General features: G+C 41.8%; 1 long non-coding RNA gene across 3 annotated transcripts; it reads left to right on the top strand.

Moving 5' to 3' along the window:
- The first annotated feature begins 328 nt into the window (after window positions 1–328).
- Window positions 329–25,048, top strand: LOC118540484 (uncharacterized). 3 transcript variants are annotated; one of them, XR_013449035.1, is made up of 11 exons: window positions 329–547; window positions 707–854; window positions 1,370–1,492; window positions 4,847–4,906; window positions 11,048–11,143; window positions 15,045–15,150; window positions 15,859–18,299; window positions 18,422–18,572; window positions 19,185–19,252; window positions 20,444–20,686; window positions 24,775–25,048. It is a non-coding gene; the product is annotated as an uncharacterized LOC118540484 (long non-coding RNA). The 3 variants fall into 3 exon arrangements; XR_013449036.1 differs by lacking the exon at window positions 19,185–19,252 and having other exon boundaries at window positions 15,859–18,572; XR_004919667.2 differs by lacking the exons at window positions 4,847–4,906; window positions 11,048–11,143 and having other exon boundaries at window positions 15,859–18,572.
- The last annotated feature ends 466 nt before the right edge of the window (window positions 25,049–25,514 follow it).

Raw genomic sequence — 25,514 nt, 5'->3', positions numbered from 1 at the left:
AGGGGCAGAGTGTGAGCCCCTCACCTGACTATCTGGGTCCTCAGTAAAGGTTTAGTAAATGTATGAATGAACCTCACTCCACTCTGGAACCTACTCTTTTGCACATTTCCTGCACATTTCCCCCCTATTCCTTTCTCAGTTTGGTAGCCACTCCAATATATTGTTGACAGCAAAACATGGCCATCAGTTTTTTCTATTATAAGTGTATACCCCTTTGCCACACTTCTCCCTTCAGCAGACAGTCTATTTCACCCTCCTTAAATCTGGACTTGACCATGTGACTTGCTTTAGCCAATGGGACATTAGCAAATAGGATGCAAGCAAAGGCTTGAAAAGCACTTACGCATAAAGGCTTCTCCTCTCTCAGGGACTCTGCCCACTCCCACTCAGAAAAAGTCCAGGTTAGTCTCCTAGAGGGTGAAAGAGCCCACAAAGAGAGGACCCAGACATCCCAGCCGATCCAGCCTCTTCAGATGACATAGAGTGAGCTGAGTCCAGCTAACCCTGCAGGGAGCAAGACAGACCCAAATTGCTTACCCACATAACTGTGAGCAAATAATGAAACTCTGCTATAAGGCACTACATTTGGGGGATGATTTGTTGCATAGCAAAACCTAACACCAGTACCAAAGAGTATATACCAATTACTATCTTTCTTTCTTTCTTTCTTTTTTTAAAAGATTTTATTTTTTTATTTATTTGACAGAGTGAAAGCACAAGTAGAGAGAAGCAGCAGAGGGAGAGAGAGAAGCAGGCTCCCCGCCGAGCAGGGAGCCCAATGTGGGGCTCGATCCCAGGACCCTGAGATCATGACGTGAGCCAAAGGCAGTTGCTTAACCGATTGAGCCACCCAGGTGCCCACCAATTACTATCTTTCAAATAGAAAAATGTTACAAGTCTTTAGCAAACATGATATGGGGATTCCTTTTTTTTCTTGAAGACAAAAATAAATTTAGTATTTCTTTCTTTTTATACTAATTAATTTTACATTTTAAAGAATAATACAATTTAAAGCAAGAGTTAAACTATAACACCTAGCTACAATTGATATACTGAATTAAGTAATTTGAATATCCTCAATAATCAAATCTCTCATTTCTTAGTCATACATCTAATACCCTCTTTTATTGATTTATGCAAATTAACCTTACTTATTTTACCATTCCACATCTAAAAAGTTAAACACCTATAGTCTTTCAAATCTGATTCTTTTAATTTCTGCTAACTCTCATTCATGATAGCCTGTTTTCCTCACGTGTTTTATATTTTCTGACTGTGAGTTGTGTTATAAATTTATCTCTGATAATTCTCTGAAGTCTGGGTTTTAAGTTGGATTTCTGCGGAGTGGATTTACATTTGTTTCTTCCAGGTACCCAGGGACACGTAGGTAGCATGAATTTGTGCTTCAAGCTGTAAGAGGACCTGCCTATTGCAAGAAACTCAGGAAAATTTCCTACCTACCAGCCTCCAGCCGTAGCCAAGGCCAAAAGAGGTAAGTCCTAGTACTATCTTAGCTGAGGGGTAAGGTTGCCAGCTTAGCAAATAAAAATATAGGAGAGCAGTTAAATTTGAATTTCAGAAAATAAGACATATTTTTTTAGTGTAAGAACAATTGACCCTTGAACAACATGGGTTTGAACTGTGCAGGTCCACTTAGACATGGAAGATTATTTTCAATAAATACAGGACAGTCCTGTAAATGTATTTTCTCTTCCTTATGACTTTCTTAGTAACATTTTCTTTTCTCTGGCTTACTTTATTATAAGAATACAGTATATCATATATGTAGCATGGAAAATATGTGTTAACTGACTATCTATGTTATGTTTCTGTTATCAGTAAGGCTTCCAGTCAAGAGTAGGCTAATAGAAATTAGGCTTTGATAAATTTTTGACTACATGTGGGGCTGGCATCCCTAAAACATATATAGTTTAAGGGTCAACTATATATCCTTTTTCTAGAGATGGATCATTTTGCAGTTCATCCACCATGGGGTCTCCTTTGAGGGTTTTCACTTTACGCGGGGTCTCTGACCTTACACTGTAGCTGTTGCACTCCTCCAGTCTACAGAAATCAGCAAATGCTTTCAAGACAGATTTAGCGTGAGCTTGCTTCCTTGCTTGCTTTCCTTCCTTCTTTTTTTTCTTCCTTCCTTCTTTCCTCCTGAGGATTGCCCTTACTTTCCAATTGAGGTTCGCTCTGAATAACAGAAGGGGAAAATTTACTTGAGCCATTAAATACTTGCATTTCGGTATTGCCTGAGCTTTATGTGTTGAGTAGTGCCTAAGGACTTTGTTTAAAGTCCACAATTAGCACAAAGCGAGACTGTATGTCCTCTTTCTCTTGCCAGTTTGGAGCAGCTCATACCTAGGAAAAGGATGAATTCTTAAAAGTATATCCAAATTCCATTCAAAGTTTTTGGAAATGAAGAAAAATACACAATTTAAATTGCACCAAGCTCCTTGTTTTAATGTATATGTTTCTATGTTTAAAGAATCTTCTTGGCCAGGAAGTTAAATTTAAAAGCATTTCAATTTTTCAGTTAAGAAAATATGCATATGAGAAAATGCAGGTGGTTTTATGAATGACAAGCTTACAAGAAGAACCCAAGAACTGAAATGTATTTCATGATGAGTACAGTAAAAATTGGAATATATGGGCGCCTGGGTGGCTCAGTTGGTTAAGCGACTGCCTTCGGCTCAGGTCATGATCCTGGAGTCCCTGGATCGAGTCCCGCATCGGGCTCCCTGCTCAGCAAGGAGCCTGCTTCTCCCTCTGACCCTCCCCCCTCTCATGTGCTCTCTCTCTCTCATTCTCTCTGTCTCAAATAAATAAATAAAAAATCTTTAAAAAAAAAAAAATAGTTCACATTTCTCTTGTCACAGTTAAGATACATTAACTGAAATAGACCCTAAATTATTAACATGCACTTTGTAACAATTTTCCTAAATTTTATTAAAAAGTTTACCTATCAAGAAACAATGATCCAAAGAGGCTGGATGATTGTGAATATTCATGTCATCAATAACTCATATAAAAAACAAAAGTAACCAGTGGCAGAGTAGGATTAAAATATATGGACTCTGAATTGAGTCTAAATGAGTCCACCATGGTTAAATAATCTTATCAGCCGACTCCAAAATGGAAATATCCACTTCTAACAAATACATTTTTCTATATAGCAATAGCAGTTACTGAATTTTTTAAAAAGATTTTATTTATTTATTTGACAGAAAGAGAGAGAGAGAGAGAGGACAAGCAGGGGGAGGGGCAGAGGGAGAAGCAGACTCCCCTCTGAGCAGGGAGCCCGATGCGGGGCTCGATCCCAGGACCCTGGGATCATGACCTGAGCCGAAGGCAGATGCTCAACGACTGAGCCACCCGGGCGTCCCGCAGTTACTAAATTTTTAAAAAGATTTTATTTCTTTATTTGAGAGAGAGAGCGCACGCAAAGCAAGAGCAGGGAGAGGGGCAGAAGGAGAGGGAGAAGCAGACTCCCTGCTGAGCTCCTCCAGGGGTTCGATGGGGGGGCTTTAAGGGGGGATTTAATGGGGGGGCGCTCGATGTAGGGCTTGACCCAGGGCTCAATTCCAGGACCCTGGGATCATGACCTGAGCCAAAGGCAGAGGCTTAAGTGACTGAGCCACCCAGGTGCCCCACAGTTATTGAATTTTTAAATGTATCTACAGTTATAAACTATTCTCATCAACCTAGTTCCAAGCGAAAATATCAGCATAAAGGGTAACTATGAACTACATAGACAAACATTGAAAACTGGAAGATACTTAGTGCAACCCCTTCATTTTAATAATGAGGAAACTGACTCACAAACATTAAATGATTTGTCTAAGATAACACAGCTAGAAACAGGGTATCTTTATCCCTATCTCATTAAAAACCAGTTCATTGTCTTAATCATCAGCATGAGTGGTGGTTGGTGAGGGTGAGATGTAGCCTTGGACACAAGCCAAACTTTGAAGAGAAGATGCTCTGCACAGAGCTGCTTCTGAGTAAACCATACCACAATGACCACCTTAACACTGTAGAGCCCAGCTATTATGGACTCCAAGCCTTGGACTCGTGAAGGTGCTAAATTAGGAAATGGGACATAGCACGGTAAACTGTTACTGAAAAAGGACTTTAGGCAGTAATAGACACATATAAATAAAATCAATCTATAATGCAGCCTTACAATCTCCATACCAAAACCATTCCTATTTCTTTTTATTTATTTATCTCTCAAAGCCTCCTTCCCTTCGCTGTCTTCTTTCCCCATCAAAATCCCCTTGATAATGTTTTAACCAAATTATACCTCCATAATTAATTTTTCACATGGCAGGGTAAGGGGTAAAAGGTGTAGAGCACATAGGCAATGTAATTTCTCCTTCTTCCAGAATTCCATAGACTTAGTCTTAAGTATGTAATTTAGTAATTTTCCCTACATATTTAATTTAAGGGTAAGTCAAGAATAAAGCATTCTTTTCCTCTAAAATAATAAGATTGCTGCATTATGCACACCACGATCCATAATTTGTAAAAAACGAAACAAAACAAAAAAACCTGAAGACAACCAAAAAGCATTAAACTAACCAAACATTTATAAGACCAGAAGTGCCTCTCCCTTATGAATCTTGCTAAATAGAGGATTAAATACCTTTAAAGGAATAATCTAGAAATGCCTCTAACTATGAAATTTACCAGATAAAGGCTTATGTCCCTATAAAGCAATAAGAAAATAGCAGAACCCTAACCTCTAATACTGTTTCTTTTTCTAAGATATACTTTGTTCTAAATATGCAACCATCTTGATATAGTATTCACTTCATGCTTTGATTGTGTATGGCAGTGGCAGCCGATACATCAGTAATCTGAAAGGACTGTTCATTCTCGTCACGTTGTCAAAAAGGTAATGAAAACTGAGGATTTCTCAGTGGTATTGATGACATGTTAGTACAGCCAATCTGCAGTTATTCTGGGATCCTATTTTGATAATTGAGTCCCCACTGTGTTATTTCTTTAACAATCTCTTATACTTTTGAGTAAATTGACATTCAATTTGTTTGTGAAATGTTTATTACAGAAATTATCATCCTAAAGTATGAACACATAAAAGTGTTCATAGAAGTCTTTCTAGCTTCTTAAGGTTATGGTCTCCCAAATTCTGAACCTTAGGGGTTTGCATCTAGGGCTGCTTAGTTCCTATGTGTAAGGTCGGAAAATTCCAGCTCACACTGGAATAATTCAGATCCTCTATACATGGTGGATAATGAAAGCAAGGGCCATAGATCCTCAACCCAACATTGAATCAGGCTCTAACTGCTGGTAGGATCTGATCCTTGCACCCCAATATTTGCAGGACATTGATTCCTCATGTATACTTCTGTATCTGAGGCCTTGCCTTCTACTTTAATAAGTTAGAAACTTGGTTGCTACTCTTCTCTTTATGCTTCACTGCCCCAAACCCCTGTGAACTGGATTCTCCTCCATTTCTCCAGTTTCATCTAGGCCCGTGAATGAATTCCCCTTCTGAATGCCACTGTTCTGTGACCAAGTATCCAATAACTACTCCTAGACCTCCCTTTCCTTCTGGAACTTTTCCAACTGCCTGGCATTTGGATATGCCACCTGCCTTGCTGAGAGCAGTGTAGCAGATTCAAACTCAGATTTCATCACCTCTAAATCAAGACTGTGCTTGTCTGCACTAGATCCTACTAGATCTATCCTTACATTTTTACCATGTTCCCAAAATGAGAGATTTGGTGAAGGAGGCTCTGCAAAGGAACCCACTTAAGAACCCAGGCTTCCTAAATAGTTACCTTGCAGAGGCAAAAGCCAACTCTCTTCATCTAGTTGATGTCAGTGTTACTGAAAGCCTCAGCGTTTCTGAGGGGAGATATTCTAGCTGGCCTAGGGCATGGATGCAAAGATGGCCCACCATAAGGTGATCTTCACATTTGGCAACAAAGGCAAATTTAAAGCTTTCTTGATCCATAAATGAGTCTATAAAAATAATTAGGGGCACCTGGGTGGCTCAGTCGGTTAAGCAGCTGACTTTTTTTTTTTTTAAGAGTCTGACTCTTGATTTTGGGTCAGGTCATGATCTCAGGTCTGTGTTGGGCTCTGTGTTCAGCGGGGAGTCTGCTTGAGGATTCTCTCTCTCTTGCCCTCTGCCCCTCCCACCTGTGCCCTCTCTCTCTCTCAAATAAATAAATAAATCTTTAAAATAGATACTTAAGTGAGGCTTTGGAATAATTTAGCCACTAGATTTGGGGAGTCAACGGGCATCCAACATCTGGAATCAGTGTCTTTCTGAGGCAAAAGGAAAATAATGCACGTACTGTATTTTGAAACGAAAGCAGAACTTATTTTGCTGCAGAGCTATGGCTTAATGTTTTCAGCACTACATGGATCCCTTTTATTTAGGATGCCCTGACTATACCTCCCTGTTCAAAGCTACATGGCACTGACAGCAGAGTCCAGATGGATGATTAAGGCTGAAACTCCAAACTTGCCTTGGATCATACCAGGTAAAAGCAGAGGGCAGCTCAGCCTAAATCATGCAAATAATTGTCAGTGGCAGCCAATGGGATATGCCTCTCAGATCCTACTGCAGGAAGTATAATCAGCCTCCAGCCCTAGCTGCTGGCCACACTTCTCATGGTCTGCTCCTGGCCAGTGACTGAACATGGCAGGGATACTAAGGAGACCATTCCTGGGAGACAGGGGTGCCAATGATGAGAGAGTTTGGCTCAAGGGTTCTCTCCTAACCTTGCTGAAACTTTCTGAGAACCACAAACAGGCTGTGGCTTTCCTCCTTCCCTCCCTCCCCACCTTCTTCCTTTTCTCCTTCCCTATCTTCTTCATGGGTCTCAGACCTGCATCACCGTCTAATAGTTCTCCCTGTCTCCTTCTGCTCCCTCCCTACTATCCCTCACAGATGTTTTCCCCAATAAGTGTCTTACATTTCCAATTCCTTCTTGGCATCTGCTTCCCAGAGAACCCGGGCTAAATCATCTTTTAACTATTTCGTTTTGCATGGATAATTTAAAACCAAGCACAGTTTCTGAATTCAGGGCCAAATATCATTCATTAAAAGGAGGGAGAACTAATAATGAAAAAAATTTGTATGTGAATTAAATCCATCAGTTAACTTTGTTGACTGAAACATAAACAAGAATATTCCAGGTCTGGATAATTTTAATAGCTTCAGCAAGGCCCTATAGATTAGAAGAACCATTGGAAGAGCCGAAAGGGAAGAGGTGGGGCCAGTTCTCCTCGTTCTCAGGGCACTGGAATGAACTCATGGGGAAAGGTGTGCAACCTAGAAACCACAGCACTGCCCCAGAGCTTGGCTGGGGATAGATAGGGCTCTGAGGGCCATGTTATCCCTTTGTTATCCATTCACTCAGCCACACAATAAAGTCCGCTGGACAGCAGCTCTACCACGAGCAGTGTCGTGGGCCCTGAAGATAACAGAGATCGGACAAGAGCTTTGCCCTCAAGGCTGATAGAAGCAGACCCTTCCCAGCCATCACTTCGTATTTTCCCTTTTGCTAGCAACACAGGTGTCTGTCAAAGGGCATATCTTGAGAATTCCTAAGTTTCCAGACCATGTCCAGGAATCTACTTGACCCTTATCTGTTATTAAAGTTTTTTTGTAAAAAATAAGTACATGGGATTTGGTTATAGTTTCCTTTATATCTCCTATTTGATTGAAATTTGTCCTATTAAAGTTAGGCAAAAGTGAAAAATGGTTTCAGAGATTTAATTTTTTTTTCCTTTTTTATCTGGAAATGATTTTAAACTTACAGAAAAGTTGAAAGAATAAGACTAGTACTAAGAACATCCGTATTATTCCCTCATTGTTAGCATTTTACCACCTTTGCTTTATCATTTGATCTATGTCTTTCTAATTTTTTTCCTCAATTTTGAGGGTAAGTGACATATAGTAAGGCTTTTTATCTCTACATACATCGATGTTTATTTCCTAACAACCATGCAGTTATTAACTTCAGTAAACTTAGCACCATATAATGCCTTTGTCTAATCTAATCTGCCATTGGGACTGGTATTCCGGTGTTGTCAGTTAACTCAACAACATCCTTTGTAGAATTTTTCCTCCAGTACAGGAGTCAGGGTAGGCTCACGTTGCATTGAGTTGTCCTGCCTCTATAGTCTCCTTTAGTTGAGAACATTTCTACAGCTTTCCTTGACATTTTTGAAAAATATAGCTTCCCCACCCTTTTTTTTTAAAAGAAAAAAAGAATGTTCTTCACTTTGGGTTTGGCTAGTGTTTCCTCATGATTAGATGCAAGTATGCGTTCTTGGCCACAATACTACACAGATGATGTACCTTTCTCAGGGTAGCACCTCTGGATGCACCTGATACCCATCTGTTCTTCATTGGTAATGTTGATTTGGATCATCCCAGTTGAGGTATCCAATTTCTCCATTGTCTAAGTGCTCTTTTCTTCCCTTTTTGCAACTAATAAGCAGTTTAGGGGGAGACACTTTAAGACCAAGTGCCTCATCAAAATGCCTAGATTGAGCATCTATTGATGATTCTTGCCCAACACAGGCTTTGCTATGAGTGTCCAACTCCAGCACATCTTCACTTTGATCAGTGAGCCCTGAGCAAGGGTCCTCCTTATGCTGTTATTTGTTTCTCTGCTTATTATTGGTTATTACCTATTATGATCAGTATGGACTCACAGATTACTATTTTTCAATGGTTTAGAATATTATTAATTATTTTGGTGCTCACATTGTGTGAGATTTGGCCTATGGGTGTCCCATCAGGCTGGCTCCTGTGTCTTTGTGACATGCCATGGGTTTTTTTTTTTAATGACTGCGTTTTTCATAATAAATTCTTTTATTACTGTGAAAAAAAGTGAAAGCAGATTTAAAAAAATGCAAATTTTATCTGAAAGAATTTCAGGCTGCTTTGTTGTTGCTTGAATTGTATTGCTTGTAGTCCTTTTGGTTATAAATGTTTTTTTCCTTCAATAAATAAAATTTTCTTGAGCATACATAGTGCATTACAAGTGCAAAATTCTATTAAGGCACAAAGGAGGGGCGCCTGGGTGACTCAGTTGGTTAAGTGTCTGCCTTCGGCTCAGGTCATGATCCCAGGGCCCTGGGATCGAGCCCCACATTGGGCTCCCTGATCGGTGGAGAGTCTGCTTCTCCCTCTCCCTCTGCCTGCCACTCTGCCTACTTGTGCTCTCTATCTCCCTGTCAAATAAATAAATAAAATCTTTTTTAAAAAAAGGCACAAAGGAAAGGCAAAAGAAGTATAAACTATGGTCTTCCTTACATTAAGGAATTGATAATATAGCTTTACACAAGATCTCTGAGGGCTCTTCGAATGTTGAATAACAAATCAAGGCAAAGCACATACAAAGATAGTCAGAAGTAAAACCTCTTACTTCTTTTTTTATTTGAAATTAATTAACATATAGTGTATCATTAGTTTCAGAGATAGAGGTAAGTGATTCATCAGTTGCATACAACGCCCAGTGCTCATTACATGAAGTGCCCTCCTTAATGCCCATCACCCAGTTACCCCATCTCCCCACCCCTCACCCCTCCAACAATCCTCAGTTTGTTTCCTATAGTAAGAATCTCTTATGGTTTGCCTCCCTCTCTGTTTTCATCTTATTTTATTTTTCCTTCCCTTCCCCTATGTTTTATTTTGTTTTGTTTCTTAAATTTCACATATGAGTGAAATCATGTGATATTTGTCTTTTTCTGATTGACTTATTTTGCTTAGCATAATACCCTCTAGGTCCATCCACGTTGTTGCAAATGGCAAGATTTCATCCTTTTTGATGGCTCAGTAATATTCCACTATAGATAGATACCACATCCTCTTTATCCATTCATCTGTCGATGGACATCTGTGCTCTTTCCATAGTTCGGCTATTGTGGACATTGCTGCTATAAACATTGGGGTGCAAGTGCCCCTTCAGATCACTATGTTTGTATCCTTTGGATATATACCTAGTAGGGCAATTGCTGGGTCGTAGGGTAGCTCTATTTTCAACTTTTTGAGGAACCTCCATACTGTTTTCCAGAATGGCTGAACCAGTTTGCATTCCCACCAAGAATGTAGGAAGGTTCCCCTTTCTCTGCATCCTTACCAACATCTATTGTTTCCTGAGTTGTTAATTTTAGCCATTCTGACTGGTGTGAGGTGGTATCTCATTGTGAAAACCTCCTACTTCTAATGAGTTGTGAGGGAAACCAAATCAATTTGACTTGGTGCCAGTCCTGCCTTCCTGAGCTCTCCCAGGGGCTGTGGACAGACAGCCTGAAACCCACACTTTCCAATCTCCCCTGCGCACAGGGAAGCATCGGAGAGGCGCTGGGGGACAGGAGATAAGCAGGGACTCTTCTACCCCAAAGCCAGTGTGAACATCTGCAGATGCAGACAGCTGACATGGGTGTTTGCCTGTGATTTTCAGTAGTACTCTGAGAATCGCCCACTGTGTGGCTGGAGGATCGAAGAGGAGCTTGTCTTGATCCATGTTCCGTGCCTTCTATCTATCATCCCTGTCTTCCTTATCCCCAGAGGTTGTTTAAGTCTCTCGTTCCCAGTGATAAACTTCATACTCAAACTACTTAGGTGGCTCCTGTTCTTCTAATAGAATGTGACTTATCAGTTTCTTATTTATTTGTCACACACGTGTACATTTACTGTGAGCCGGGCACTCTGCTTCACAAATATCAACTCGTTTGATCCTCATAATAAACCTATGAAGTAGGCACTATTATTTTTCCCTGACAGGCACAGAGGTAACTTGCCTAAGTCACAGAGCCAGTAAGTAGTGGAGGTAGGTGGTATTCCTTATAAGGACACTAATCTTATCAGATCAGAGCCTCAACCTTATGACCTCATTTCATCTTTTTTCCTTCTAGTTTTATTGAGATATAATTGACACACAGCCCTATAGAAGTTTAAGGTGTATAGCATAAGGACTCAACTTACATATACTGTCAAATGATCACCACAATAAATTTAGTTAATATTCATCATCTTGTATAGATGAAAGAAGGAAAGAAAGAAAGAAAGAAAGAAAGAAGATAGAAGAAAGAAAGAAAGAAAGAAAGAAAGAAAGAGAAAGAAAGAAAGAGAGAAAAGGTAATGTTTTTTCATGTTGTTTTCCTTGTGGTGATAATTCTTAGGATTTACCCTCTTAACAGCTTTCCTGCGTATCACACAGCAGTGTTAGATTTAGTCATCATGTTGTACATCACATCCCTAGTATTTATTTTTCTTATAACTAGAAGTTTGTGCCTTTTGACCACCTTCTCCAATTCCTCCACCCTCCACCCCCTCATGGAATCTTAATTACTTCCATAAAGTCCCCATTTCCAAATAAAGTCACATTGGGGGGTTAGGGCTTCCACGAAAGAATTTTAGGGGATTCAAACATTCAGTCCATAACAGAGACTAAAATAACACCAACAAATCATCTGACCTAGTATCATTATTTTGTGTGGCACTAAGAATGCAGCGTCTCTTGACCTGGGCTTTGAGGGAGATGCCTGCTACAGATCTTTTTTTAAATTAATATATATATATATTTTATCTCTCTCTATCATGGGAACTTGCCCAAGTTATTTAATCAGGCTGAGCCTCAGTTTCCCCACCTGAAAATGGGGATAATAATACCTATTTCATAGGGTGGTTGTATTAAGTAAAATTAACAATACAAAGTTCATAATCTGGTACCAACCACACAGTAGCTGCTCAGCATACCTTTGAGTTCTCTTCAAACGATGGTCACAATACAGTGGGTCTATCCTAGCGACTTGGCTATAGCAGCATTCTCATTCCTGATTATTTGTCAGCCCCTATCAGTCACATCTTAGGAGATATTCTAGTTTGGCTCCCTCTGCCCCATTCCACCTCTTTGAGCGGACCTTCCTCTAGAGACTAGCAAGGTGGGGACCAAGATGGGGACCTGCCCCTGCAGTGGCAGAAATTTGATTTTTCTGAGGCGGATGTAGCAGAGGGTTAGGGTGAGGACATCTGTTCTGTGGTGTGAACCACAGCAAAAACAGTGCTGCCCAAGAGCCCACGGTGGGGCAGCAGTTCCTGGGGTGTCTGGATTCATGACTGGAACTGAGGAGGTGGTTCCCTTGTGGCGCTGGTTCTGTGGGGTTGGCCTCACTACAAGTTTGTTCTGAAAGCTCAGCCAGAGTCTGCCCTCCAAGCCTTGTGATTCCCTTACAATGCCTTTCTGCTGGAGTCATTCCTGTCTGAAGCAGAGCCTGGCTCACACAAAAACTCATAGATAAAAGCTACATGGTACGTTAGGATGTAAGTTCCCTGGGATCAGGACTGTTTCCTCCCGGTGCCTACAACAGTGCCCCGCAGAGCTGCTCAGGAAATTATTTGCAGAACTGTTGACTAAACTGGTAATGAAATTCTTACTCCCTGAATAGTTATTTGTTGCTGCATAACAAATTACCCCAAACTCAGTGGCTTAAAACAACACACATTTGTTATCTCACGGTTTCTAAGGGTCAGGGACCTGGGAACAGCTTGGTGAGGGAATTTGGGTTGAGGTCTCTCACAAGCCTGCAGTCATCTCAAGCCTCCCTGGGCAAGGATCCCCTGCCAAGCTCACTCACAGGCTGTTGACGGGGGGCTTCAGTTCTTCATCATATGGACCTCTCCACGGGCTGCCTGAGTGTACTCAGCCTGCTTCCCTCTCCCTAAGGCTTCCCCATAAGGGAGCAGATGACTTTCCCCAGTGTGAATGATGGAGACAGGCAGAGAGCCACAGATATCTAAGACAAGTCCTTTTATTATCTAGTTTCAGAAGTGACATCTCACGTCACACTCATTAAGATGGCTATTCAAAAGCCAGTAAGTAACAAGTATTGGTGAGGATGTGGAAAAAATGGAACCCTTGTGCACGGCTAGTAAGAATGTAAAATGATGCATATATTATGCAATTAAAAATAAAATATTTAAAAAGATGCACAAAAGAATGTACAATGGTATAGCTGTCATGTAAAACAGTTTGGCAGTTTATCAAAAAATTAAGCATTGAATTACTGTGTGATCAAGCAATTCCACTCGTGGATATATACCCAGAAGAATGGAAAACAGGGACTTGTACACCTGTGTTCATAGCAGCATTATTCACAATAGCCTCAATGTGGAAGCAGTCCAAGTGTCCACCGACAAAGGGCTAAGCAAATGTGGCATATAATGTACAGTACAGTGGAATATTATGCAGCCTTGAAAAGGAAGGAAATTCTGGCACAGGCGAAAACACGGATGAACCTTGAGGACATTATACTAAGTGGCATAAGCCAGTCACAAAAGGACAAATACAGTATGATTCCACTTATATGAGGTACCTAGAATAATCAAACTCCCAGAGGAAGAAAGAATGGTGGTCGCTAGAGGCTGGGGGCAGGTAGGGAGTGGGGAGTTGTTTAATGAGGATAGAGTTTCAGTTTGAGGTGATGAAAAAGTTCTGGAGGTAGATGGTGGTGTTGGTTGCAACACTGTGAATGTCATTACATGGAACTACACACTGGAAGGTACCACTCACATTGCACATCTGGGAACAGTGAAGCTGGGTGATTCTGCATTGGGGTCTCTCTCAAGGCTAAAGTGTACACTGAACCATACACTGAAAAATGATTAAATACTCAATATTATGTTATATATATTTAACCACAATATTAAAAAACTAATAAAAATAAAGAAGTGACATCATTTCTGCCAAATCTATTGCCTAGAAGTCAGTGACTAGATCCAGCCCACACTCAAGGAGAGAATTAAGTTCTACCTCTTGAGGTAAGGAGCAAAAAAGAATTTGTGGATATATTTTCCAAGCCACCACACCTTTCAAAGGCTTCTATTCCAAAATGGACATAATTGATATAAAGATAGAAAAATACACAAACTACTTGCACAAAATACTTGTGGAGCCTCTCTCTCCCTCTCCCTCTATCCCTCCACTCGCCCCCACTCATGCTCTCTCTCTCTTAAAAAAATTTTAAAAATAAAAAAAATCTTTAAAATACTGATAAAGAGATATTTCATCCAAACTCAGTGAGTTAAGATTCTTTTAGAAAGAAGGTTCTACTTTTAATGATTTCAAATCAAAGTACCTAAGGACTGTATTTGGAGTTGTAGCCATACAATATATGAAGATTATAGTCTGTATAAATTGTAATTCAATTGTGATTCAATTTTGTTCAATTGCTAGGTGTATATAGAAACCATATTCTAGAGGGGCTCTTAATGAATTCTCCTGCGACCTCCGTGCATTTAACACCGTGGGCTTCTCAGTCACGGAATAGAATGGGGGTGGTCATAGGTCTAGTCAGAGGGGGTTGGGGCTGTTTTACTAAAGCCCTTACAATGCCCTCCAGTTACTAATGCCTTATGATCTGCGCAAAATCATAAGCAAATAGATAACACCCAAATGATAACATTTTCCACTTCTTTCTGAAGTCATGTGCTAACATACATGCTCTTAATAAGTTCTCTCTCTCTTTTTTAAAGGTTTATTTATTTATGAGAGAGAGAGAGAGTGGTGGGAGGGGCAGAGGGAGAGGGAGAGAGAGAAGCAGATTCCCCGCAGAGCACACACAGAGCCCAACACGGGGCTGGATCCCACGACCCTGAGATCATGACCTGAGCTGAAATCAAGAGTCAGCAGCTTAACCGACTGAGCCACCCAGGCGTCCCAATAAGTTCTCTTAAGTAGCTTAATTTTTCCCGTGTATAACGAGTTTTATTTTTTCCTGTCTGATTTAGCCATCTATTTCTTCCTGCACAGGAATCTTCCACTTTGGGCAAGTTTATGTTACGCCACTTTGCTTTTACAAAAGACCTAAGCTAGGTAGTACCTGTTCTTGCTAACTGAAAGGAATCCAAAGAGGATTTTTGCTTTTACCAGAAAAGGTGACTAACATAATGTAATAAAATAAAAAATAAAATAAAATAAATAAAAAAGAAAGAAAGAAAAGGTGAAAAGCCAAAACAGCATTGTGCATTTGTTTTGCAGCAAGCCCTTAGAGAGGCGCTGCGTGGCCCAGGCTCAGGCAAGCCCCTTGCCCAGGAACATCACTCAGCATCTTGGCATCAAGCCCCTAAAGCTTTGAACTGTGTCTGTGAGTATCTGTGCTTTATCTTGATATATTTTGTGCATCCGTCAGCAAGATGTGTCCTAAGATCATGTCGGAAACACCTAAGAGAGGTGTTTCTGGTGATCTGGAACACCCCCAAAATTTCCATACACATTAATGGTAGTTGCTTCTTTGCTTTACGTCCTTTTGGCTTATGAAAGTTCTCCTAGGAACGCTTTACTTTTGGAGAGCGGGTAAAAACCTCTACTTCTTTTCCCTTCTGAGAGACCAGACTGTTTCCAATTTAAGCTAACACTGCTCGGGCTTTTTTGTAATATTGTATCTGCTTTCCTTCCTCTTCTTTTTTCGTTCCCTGGAGCATATTACAGAAGAGTTTTAGCTATTTCTCAATATTAAGCAGTTGCTTTCCGGGGAAAGGAATCAATCAGCAAGAAAATAAGCTTAGAAAAAAACCCAAAAACTGATCAGCACCTTCCCTTTTGCTTTTTGTTATTTGACATGCCTGTGGTTACACCTCCTTCAGGAGGACAACAGGACTTTATCAAAAGAGTCATACATAAATTATAGCCAATTTTTACCAAAACTGAGATTTCCATGTATTAGGGGCTTCCTACATTGCATGCTTCCCCCCAGCTCATTGCTTTTTGTAGAGGAGCTGGGGACAGCTGGGAGGTGTTGGTTTTGTTTGTTGTTTGTTTGTTTGTTTAAAGATTTTATTCATTTATTTGACAGAGAGAGACACAGCGAGAGAGGGAACACAAGCACCGAGCAGGGAGCCTGATGTGGGGCTCCATCCCAGGACCCTGGGACGCTGAACGACTGAGCCACCCAGGGGCCCGAGGTGTTGTTTTATTTGAGGGAAGTGTGCTAATGTGTGCTTTTCCACTCCCCTGCTTGCGGAGGAGGAGACAGGAGTTAGACTAAGTGACAACTGAAAATTTTTGAAATGGCTGGCAACGAATCGGGGCTCACATGACCAGGGCTGTTCCCTGACATCCCATCTTGCTTAACGCGTGAGAGACTTTGTAATGGACAGCTGACATACCCCCTCAGACTCCAAGTTCACTTTCCTATTACTGAGCCTTCGAATCTTGAAGGTCAGCATTTTCAACATGAAACCAAACAATTATCACCAGCTGAACCGTTTCTTTTATAAGGTTGGCTCATTAACAGTCCACAGTCAGAAGTCTCTCAAGAAATCGCACTATATTTAAGACAGAGCTTTCTGTAAAATTCTGAACGTGTGCCCTACTGTTTTCAGTGTAGTGAAGCAAGTATCAATGTTCAGGTCCGGGTTCCTCCAGGAAACAGACCCTGAGGTGCAGACGAGTGTGCAGGACATTTACCAAGGAATGGTCTCGGCATCTTACCTGAGGGAGGGAGAGGAAAGGAAGGAATCCAGGATTGGGCCAATGCAAAACTGGGCTGTGGTGAATGAAGGCTCAACAAAAGCTCCTGTGGGCCCCACAGAGAGCTCTGAGCTTGGGATGGCCTCTCAGAGCTGCCCCATTTGTGTCAAAATCTAGGTCAATTAGTCACTGGATGTGGGCCACCCTGGGAAGGGTGTATAACCTTGGGTGCGGCACTTCTTTTCAGCCGAGGCAACTTCCAAGGAGGCCAATACCTGAGAGCTGTCGGCTGGCAGCCTCCCACAGCTGGAGGACTAAGGTCATCATGTAAGGGAGTTTTGGGTGGTGCACTAGAGTGTTCAAGATCATCAGGATGCCCTTTTGCAAGAAGAACATCCACTGTGAGTCTGAAAGGGTGAATTCACGTAAACCTGTGGTGAGGTGGTCTCTGTGGTATAGACAGAAGACTCTGTGCCTCAGGGCTGGTCCACGGCTACCAGGCAAGACCCAACCATAGCTGTCAGACAAGGAAGAGTAGAGAAGCAAGTTTATGCTAAACCCCGCTCCCCCCTTCCCCGCCAAGTCTCCTCCACTGTTCACACATCTCTGGAAGGCAACTCAGATGACCCCCCCACCCCCACCCCAGGACAAGGGAAGAGTTGGCTTTCTAACTGGGACCAAGGCAGACCTCACACCTGCATTTACTCCTCCTCCGGTCTTTTTTTTTTTTTTTTAAGATTTTATTTATTTATTTGACAGAGACAGAGACAGCGAGAGCAGGAACACAAGCAGGGGGAGTGGGAGAGGGAGAAGCAGGCCTCCCCTCGAGGAGGGAGCCCGATGTGGGACTCGATCCCAGGACCCTGGGATCATGACCTGAGCCGAAGGCAGATGCTTAACGACTGAGCCACCCAGGCGCCCTCCTCCTCCGGTCTTATACCTGCCCTAAAGCTTCAACCAAACAAATCCTTTGCTCTTCTCATACTTGAGTCCTGCTTCCTGTCCTTTTGTGATAACCTGAAAATGTGACCCAAAGTGAAGAAGGAGCAACTTTTCTGGAACTATAATTGTCTTTGCTTCTCTTTTTCCTACCTCCTCTGTCCAGTGAACCCTGAGCTCAGCACTCTTTGAATGGGGTACAGCTCTCAAGCTTCCTCTCCACGCTCAGTGGGGACCCCTGCATGAACTTTCTAATGCCATTTTGGAGGAGGGATATCAAACTTGGTACCACCTCGTGACATTCTGAAATGATCTGTGTTAAACCCACAGAGGTAAATGGAAGAATAAGACAAAATCATTTAAAACCCAGGAGAAATCACTCTTTTACGTTAGGAAAAGAGAATGTATTCCTATTTCCCTTCAAAGTTTTCTTTTGGAATTGAGCTTTGCAAAGAGGCACAGTAGAACATATTACAGGTTCTGTGACTTGTTTATATTTACAAGAAGAAGTTTTGATTCTATATCTTATTTGAAATTTTTAGTTTTGAGTATAGAATAATAATAATACATCACTGAATATAGTCTGACTAGAATCAAATAGGGCTTTATGTGTATATAATGCAAAAGCAGTTGGCACTAGCGTGTAAGGAAGATATGAGTGTGAATTCAGATTCCTTTATAACTTGTTAGATAGGAAACTTAGAGGAGTTGATAAACCTTTGATGAAATAAAGCCTAGCATGCTGAAATCAGGTTTTCTTCTATTTAAAAAGAATTTTTAAGTAATGAGAGAGAAGAATCCTGAAGAGCAGGTATTACATGATATGAAGAAGTATGAAGAAACAGAAAATCAGTCTTACAAAGGGATCTCTCAAAGATTAAGAAGGTAAAGAAGAAATAATCCTTTGGAGGCATCAGATTAATCTCTTAAGTCTCACTAATAATGTGCATGATTTCTGTCGTGCCTATGAGAGACAATACTACTTTTTAATTTTTTTGTTGTCTTAGGGTTCCCACTGAGTTTCATGCTGGTGACAGTGAGTGCCAAGGGCCATTCATTCCAGAGAGAATGTGACACACAGCCACAGGCCAAAACGAGCTCTCTAACCCTCACTCCATATTTTACCTTGCCTGTAAAAGAGAAGCAACGTGAGATGAGGTGAGGGACTTGCAAGGAATTCCATATGTTTTCCATTGTCACACAGCTAACAAGCAGTAAAGCCACTATTTAATCCAGGCATGGGCTGTTCCGAAGTTCATGCTCTTTCCACCACCCCGGCCTGACTCCTGAGAGAGAAGTTTTCTGAGTAACCATCGAGAATCTGTGACCCAGAAAATGGAACTGAAAAATTCCAAGAAAATGCCAGGGGCGGAGTCTTACAATGCAAATAGATTTCAGATGAATACTGTAGGAAGAGACAACTTAGAGACTTTTAGTTGAGGACAGAATCTCTGGTTCTTATAGGGTTTACTTAATTTGAGGTTCTAAATATAGTTTATGTGCAATTTTCCCAGGAGAGAGTTCATAGACCATATCAGATTCTAAATGATGCTCGTGACATTTGAATAATTTACATGCTAAGCGATCAGAGAAGTAGGACAAAGACAAACAGAAAGTAGAAACCAGAGATTATGCTAACAGAAAAGAAGGAAGGCAAATAGAAGGAAAAGAAAGTGAAGAAGGAGAAAAAGGGAATGGCTAGAGCAAAGAAATTCTTACCACCTCTTTCTCCCTCTGTCCCCACTTTTCGTTGCCTGGTATGTTTGTCAGCTGCTGAGGAACAGATGATGGCCTTGAGACTCAAAGAACTCATATCAAGAAGTGCAAAGGGATGCCAGGTCCTTTTCCTCTGTCTTATAGACCTGGGGATAGGGCTGGGGGGTTAAGAAGGGCACTTCTACCCTCAGAGGGGCACCGTTTTTAAGACTGACCCTGAGTTGAAATATCAGCAGATACGGCTGAACTGAGCCACAACCAGAGTTGAGTAAGTTAATCAGAAATCACAAAAGCAATGGGACTCAACTGTTAATAGTGTAGCAAGCTAAATGTATATTATAGCATGTTATATATAAAATTATAGCAAATTGTATAAAAAATAGCGATCATAGTACCCATGCATTTTGGACTGAAGAGAATTTTGAGGTTTCCTCCCATGGCTAGTGGTAAGAAAAAAGTGGAAAAAAAAGAAAAAAAAATGAATTGCTGTCAAACCAGGTAACAGAGTAAGTTCTGAGTTTTCTCTCTGGGTCAACCACTGACTGACTCATTTTTACCTCACTTCCTTTTCTATTTTTTTAAGATTTTATTTATTTATTTGAGAGAGAGAGAGAGAGAGCGAGAGCGAGAGAGAGAGAGCATGAGCAGGGGAAGGTGAGGGCAGAGGGAGAAACAGACTCCCCACCGAATAGGGAGCCCAATGCAGGGCTCAATTCCCGGACTCTGGGATCACAACCTGAGCTGAAGGCAGATGCTTAACCGACTGAGCCACCCAGGTGCCCCTTTACCTCACTTCCTTTTTCCAGGTCATCAAGTTTCCTAATACCCTTCTATCACCCACAGAAAGTTTTCTCTCATTTACACAAATTCAAATTGGTAAAAATAGTTAGTGATTTTTGAAGGTGAATATTTGAATAAAGCTCAGATTTATAGAACTGGAGATTTCTTATTATAACCAAATTTTAAATGATCAGAAGACACTCAAACACACTGATGGAGAGCGCCTGGGTGGCTCAGTCGGGTAAGCATCTGCCTTCGGCTCAGGTCATGATCCTAGGGTCCTGGGATTGAGCCCCGCATCGGGCTCCCTGCTTGGTAGGGAGTCGGGTTCTCCCTCTACCCCTCTCCCCTGCTCATGATCTCTCTCTCTCTCTCTCAAGCTCTCTCTCTCTCTCAGATAAGTAAATAAAATCTTAGAAAAAAATACACTGATGGATGAACAAGAAATAGGGGTTTTAGTTGTATTATTCAGAATAAGACTAGGTTATGCTGCATGACAAATAACCTTAAAAATCTCTATAACTTATTTCTAGCTCATGCTGCATTGAAGGTTGACAGTGATTTTGCTCCACAGACCATCAGAGACTCAAGCTGACACAGACTCTGCTATCTTATGACACTTCCATCTTAGCACATGGCTTCACGGGCACCATACAAAGGCACAGTGTGAACTCAACCAAATCCGACTCCAAGCCCAGTGGCCAGAACTGGTCACATGACCCCAACCGAGCAGCAAGGAAGTAGGAAGGAGAGGAGTACCAGAGACAGTGATTCTTGTAAGCCTTACCACCCGATGTTCTCTGGATTTGTGGAGATTGTGTCAGTATTACCACTAGTTAATTAATTAATCAGTTAATTTTTGAGAGAGAGAGAAAGTGCGTGGCAGGGGGAGGGGCAGAGAGAGAGAGAGAGAATCCCGAGCAGGCTCTATGCTGCACATGTGGGGCTTGATCCCAAGACCCGGACATTATGGCCCGAGCCCACATCAAGAGTTGGAAGTCCAACTGACTGAGCCACCCAGGCTCCCCAGTACTACCATCAGTGTAGACACATGATTAATAGAATTTTTATTTAAATGGCATGATAGAAAGGGAGTTGCTGTGTCAGCTCATGCAGAGTTGAGCTTTGATACAAGAATTCTCAAAATTTAGGTAAGTTTACATATTTTAGTAAGTATCAGAATCATTGAAGAAATCAGTAAAACACAAATTCCTGGCCCCCTATCCCTAGAGATTTTTTTTTTTAAAGATTTTATTTATTCATTTGACAGCGAGAGAGACACAGCTAGAGAAGGAACACAAGCAGGGGGAGTAGGAGAGGGAGAAGCAGGCTCCCCGCTGAGCCAGGAGCCCGATGCGGGGCTCGATCCCAGGACCCTGGGATCATGACCTGAGCCGAAGGCAGACGCTTAACGACTGAGCCACCCAGGCGCCCCTCCCTAGAGATTTTTAATCCAGTTAACCCAAGGCATAGTCCAGGAATTTGGATTTTAACAAGCACCTCTGAGAGTTTTTGTGCCGGTGGTCTTCACGGTTTGATAAACACAAGATTATTGGTCGATGCCTTATTGACAGCGGTACATCACAACGTCAGCACGCGTGGGAGTATTTTATTTTGAGAAGCAGATGACTGTTACTTCTATCATTAATTTTCACAAGATAAAGCCTTGGTAGAAAGTCACCCGAAAACTTCAGAGGTGTGTGGAGAAGAACAGCTGAAAATGCCAGGGAGTAAGTAGAAAGTTAGCAGAGAGAAACTGTGGATGATAAAGGACCAGGAATGGTTGCAGAAGGAGAGTAGAAATGAGGAGAATGAGCATCCCTAGCAGACCAATGGTGTTCTTAGGTACAGGGATTAGTTTATCTGGGTCAACATATGGTCTGGTGGGAAGAGAAGGTGCTGAAAGGCACCTACAATATGGCCAAGGATTGTTGTGACGGTTTTTATTTAGAACCACTTAACCGAAAAATGAATACAAAGCTAAGAACGGGCAAAATAGAGCTCAGTTCCCTGTCATTATTTGAAAATGTGGTAATTTACTAAAGAAACAATCAGAGACATGCACAAATATCATGTACAAAGTTTTTGTTAACTTTTTTACAGTGAGGGAAAAATTGGAAATCACCCAACCATTTACCAGTTGGAAATTGGTGAAGTACATTTAGCTTTATCCGTGTGATTCAGATGCTGTGTAACCATTAAAAGTGCTTTGGGAGCATCCAGGAAAGAGCAATGTATTAGTGGGTTTATAAAAATCTCCTTCCAAGGCTCACTGGAATGAATAAAACAAGATACATCAAGGAAAGCATCATCCAACAAAGAATCTAGGGGATTTTCTCAACCTCATATCACAGACTTCAAGAAATACAAAACAATTAAGCCTAACTTGATCTAAAATTCTGGGAATCAACCCACAACTCCCTTTTTGGAGTGAACTGCACAAAGTGATGAGAAGAGGCAGAATTTCTGAAAATCCCACTAAAAATAATTCTCACTTTGGAAGGACAGGAAATAGGGGCTTGAGTTGGCAAGAGAAAAGATCTGGAATGTTCCACTTGGGGCCCTTTTTCCTCCTCGTAAAGCCAAACATCAGTCGAAGGCCACAGTGGTGGGAGAGAGTCCAGAAATGAGCTTTTAGCAGCAATTGTCTCCAAGGGGGCTGACAGCTCCGGACAGAGCGAGCCGGGTGGAGGAACGTGCCTGCAGGCACACAAGGCTCTCACGCCACCCGGGAGGGCTCTGCCTCCTGCTTGGATCGGCGGGAGAAGGGAGACAGACCCAGATCTCCAGACCCACCACCATCCATGGGGCAAGGTAGACCCTCTTTTCCTTGGATCGGGCCTCTAGTCAAGGGTTTCAACACAAGAAAAAAATAAAACGAATGTGGAAATTGTTCCCAGCTTTGATGGCTGATGGGACCACTGCCCTCCCCGCTCTCCTCTGGCAGCTTTGGGACCCATACATATAAATGATGTAGGTCCAAGTGCTAGCTGACTTGTGTTTCTCAGGGAAGAAGCAAACCATGCTCAGGGAAGAGGGAGATAAGCAAAAGACCACATGGGTATTGTTTTGGGAGTAAAGCGCAGGCCTGTGTATAACTGCGATTACCTCAGAATGACTAAGCGAGAAGAAACTCAGTTTGGGGTCTGTGTGATTATTCTGCCCCCCCTCCCCACACTCCTAAGAGAAAAAAAAAGGAAGAGCAGATGTGAAAGGAGCTCAAAACACATCAGAAAAAAGAAGAGCTGATGTTGGAAGAAAATTGCAGAAAATTCCTTCTATTCCTATGTAAATTCAACAACAACAACCACGTATGATTAAAATAACAAAATGAAGAGGCGTGCAGAGCCCCCCAGAGACCCAGGACTTACAATGTATGCCAGAGTCTGAAGACCCCTCGTTGCCTCCCTTCAGAAAAGGGCTGTGGACATTTTATGAAGCTGTGGTTATTGTTTAAAACCCATAGATGGCAGGGGCGCCTGGATGGCTCAGTCGGTTAAGTGGCTGACTCTTGATTTCAGCTCAGGTCATGATCTCAAGGTCGTGGAATCAAGCCCCGCATTGGGCTCCCTGCTCAGTGGGGAGTCTCCTTGAGGATTCTCTCTCTCCCTCTGCCCCTCCCCCTGCTCATGCTCTCCCTCTTAAATAAATAAATAAATAAATAAATAAATAAATAAATCTCTCTTTTTTTTTTTTTTGTAAAAAAATGATAGATGGGAAAGGGTGTAGGCATGTTGGATAGCCAGACGGGAGTATTGAAGTGAACACGGTTGACTGCTTATCCAACCACACATTCTCCTTCCATCTCACTGGGTTTAGGTGTCCACCCCTCCTCACATAGCCATGCCCTTCAGAACATGCTGACCCCACCCCTGGGCTCTGTATCTGACCAGGCCTAGTTCATGAGCGATTAGGATTGTCCCAGTGACTGTTATTGGTCAGGGAGATCATATGACACAAGTTGATACCATCAGACTTAAAGAACAAATTGATATTCCTGGGGAGAGAGACGTAAGAAGGGACTCTGCAGCCTTGATGGCCACTGGAAGCCATCTTGTGACAATGAGGAGAACAGGCTGCAGATGAGGCCCCCAAAGACAGCAGAGAGAGACAGAAAGCACCTGGTGTCCTGATGATGCTGTTGAGCCCGTCCTCTGAGCTTTCTGTTGTTTAGTTGTTTATGCCAACTGAAGTCACAGTTTCCTAACCCAAATACTGTGGGTTCCCCCCTCCCTTTCTTTTCTAGACACTGTTGGCATTTCTTTCACATTTAGTGGTTATTCCTTTTGTAATTAGGAAAAAAAGATGTTTGTATTTTGACAAATTAATACAAAAGGATGCTTAAAGACATTAAAACTATTTAAAATGTGTTATTAAATTAAAAAGCAGGTTACAAAGTTTTTTAAATAACATGATAACAATTTTACTTATTTATTTATTTTTTTAAAGACTTATTTATTTATTTATTTATTTGACAGAGAGAGAGTATAAGCAGGGCGAGGAGCAGGCAGAGGGAGAGGGAGACTCCCTGCTGAGCAGGGAGTCGGATGAGGGGCTCAATCCCAGGACCCTGGGATCATGACCTGAGCTGAAGGCAGATGCCTAACTGAGCCACCTAGGCACCCCAAAAATTTTATTTTAAAAGGTATACATAATGCCCTGTATGCACAGGAAAAAAACCTGAAAGAACGCATGCCAGAATAATAATAAGACTATGTGTACTCTTTTTCCTTTTTCTTTTGGTCAGGTTTTTTTCTCCCCTCTATGATGAACATATAATGACTTACATAGAGATTGGAAAGATAAATAAAAATTGAGGTACTTCGATTTGGCCAGTAAATACTTCCATCTTTTTCCCTTCCAGATTTGAGTTTGTAACATTTTGCAACTATTAAAATGAAAGGAGAAATAAGAAGAGTACGTCCTCTTCCGGCCAGCCCCAGCATTAAGTACAGGCGACTCCACCATATTGTTGGATTTGGGCATAGCTGGCCTCCCCACAACCCCACAACTCTTCCCACTGGAGCCCTGAAAACATTTCCTCTCTCTTCTCACAGGGGTGAACTCAACATTGATCGTTTGAAGATCTTGGCTGATATTGGGTTGCCCCTGAGGGGGTCTACTTCAGATATGCAGCAACTACATTAAATGGTTTAATTCTCATAAAACGTCTAACAGGTTGGCATTATTGAAACTATTTTATGGATGAGTCTTGAGGCAGAATGTCTCAGCTTTGGTACTATTGGCACTTGGGGCATAACAGTTCTTTTTTAGGGGGCAGTCCTGTTTAGCAGCATCCCTAACCTCAACCCAGTTGATGCCAGTAGCACCCCACTCTCCTCCCACTGAGCTGGGACAACTGAAAATTCCTCTAGACATTGCCAAATATTTCCTGGGGGGTAACATCACCGGTTAAGAATCACTGTCTAGAAGGTGTCTCATAGCAGAGGGGAAGTCAGATTTTGAATCCAGGTCTGAATCAAAGCATATGCTTTTTGGGACGCCTGGGTGGCTCAGTTGGTTAAGCGACTGCCTTCGGCTCAGGTCATGATCCTGGAGTCCCGGGATCGAGTCCCGCATCAGGCTCCCTGCTTGGCAGGGAGT

The sequence above is a fragment of the Halichoerus grypus genome, chromosome 6 (assembly GCF_964656455.1).
Source record: "Halichoerus grypus chromosome 6, mHalGry1.hap1.1, whole genome shotgun sequence".
NCBI classification, from domain to species: domain Eukaryota; kingdom Metazoa; phylum Chordata; class Mammalia; order Carnivora; family Phocidae; genus Halichoerus; species Halichoerus grypus.
Note: the sequence above shows the minus strand (reverse complement) of the source record. Positions and strands in the feature narration are given on the sequence as shown.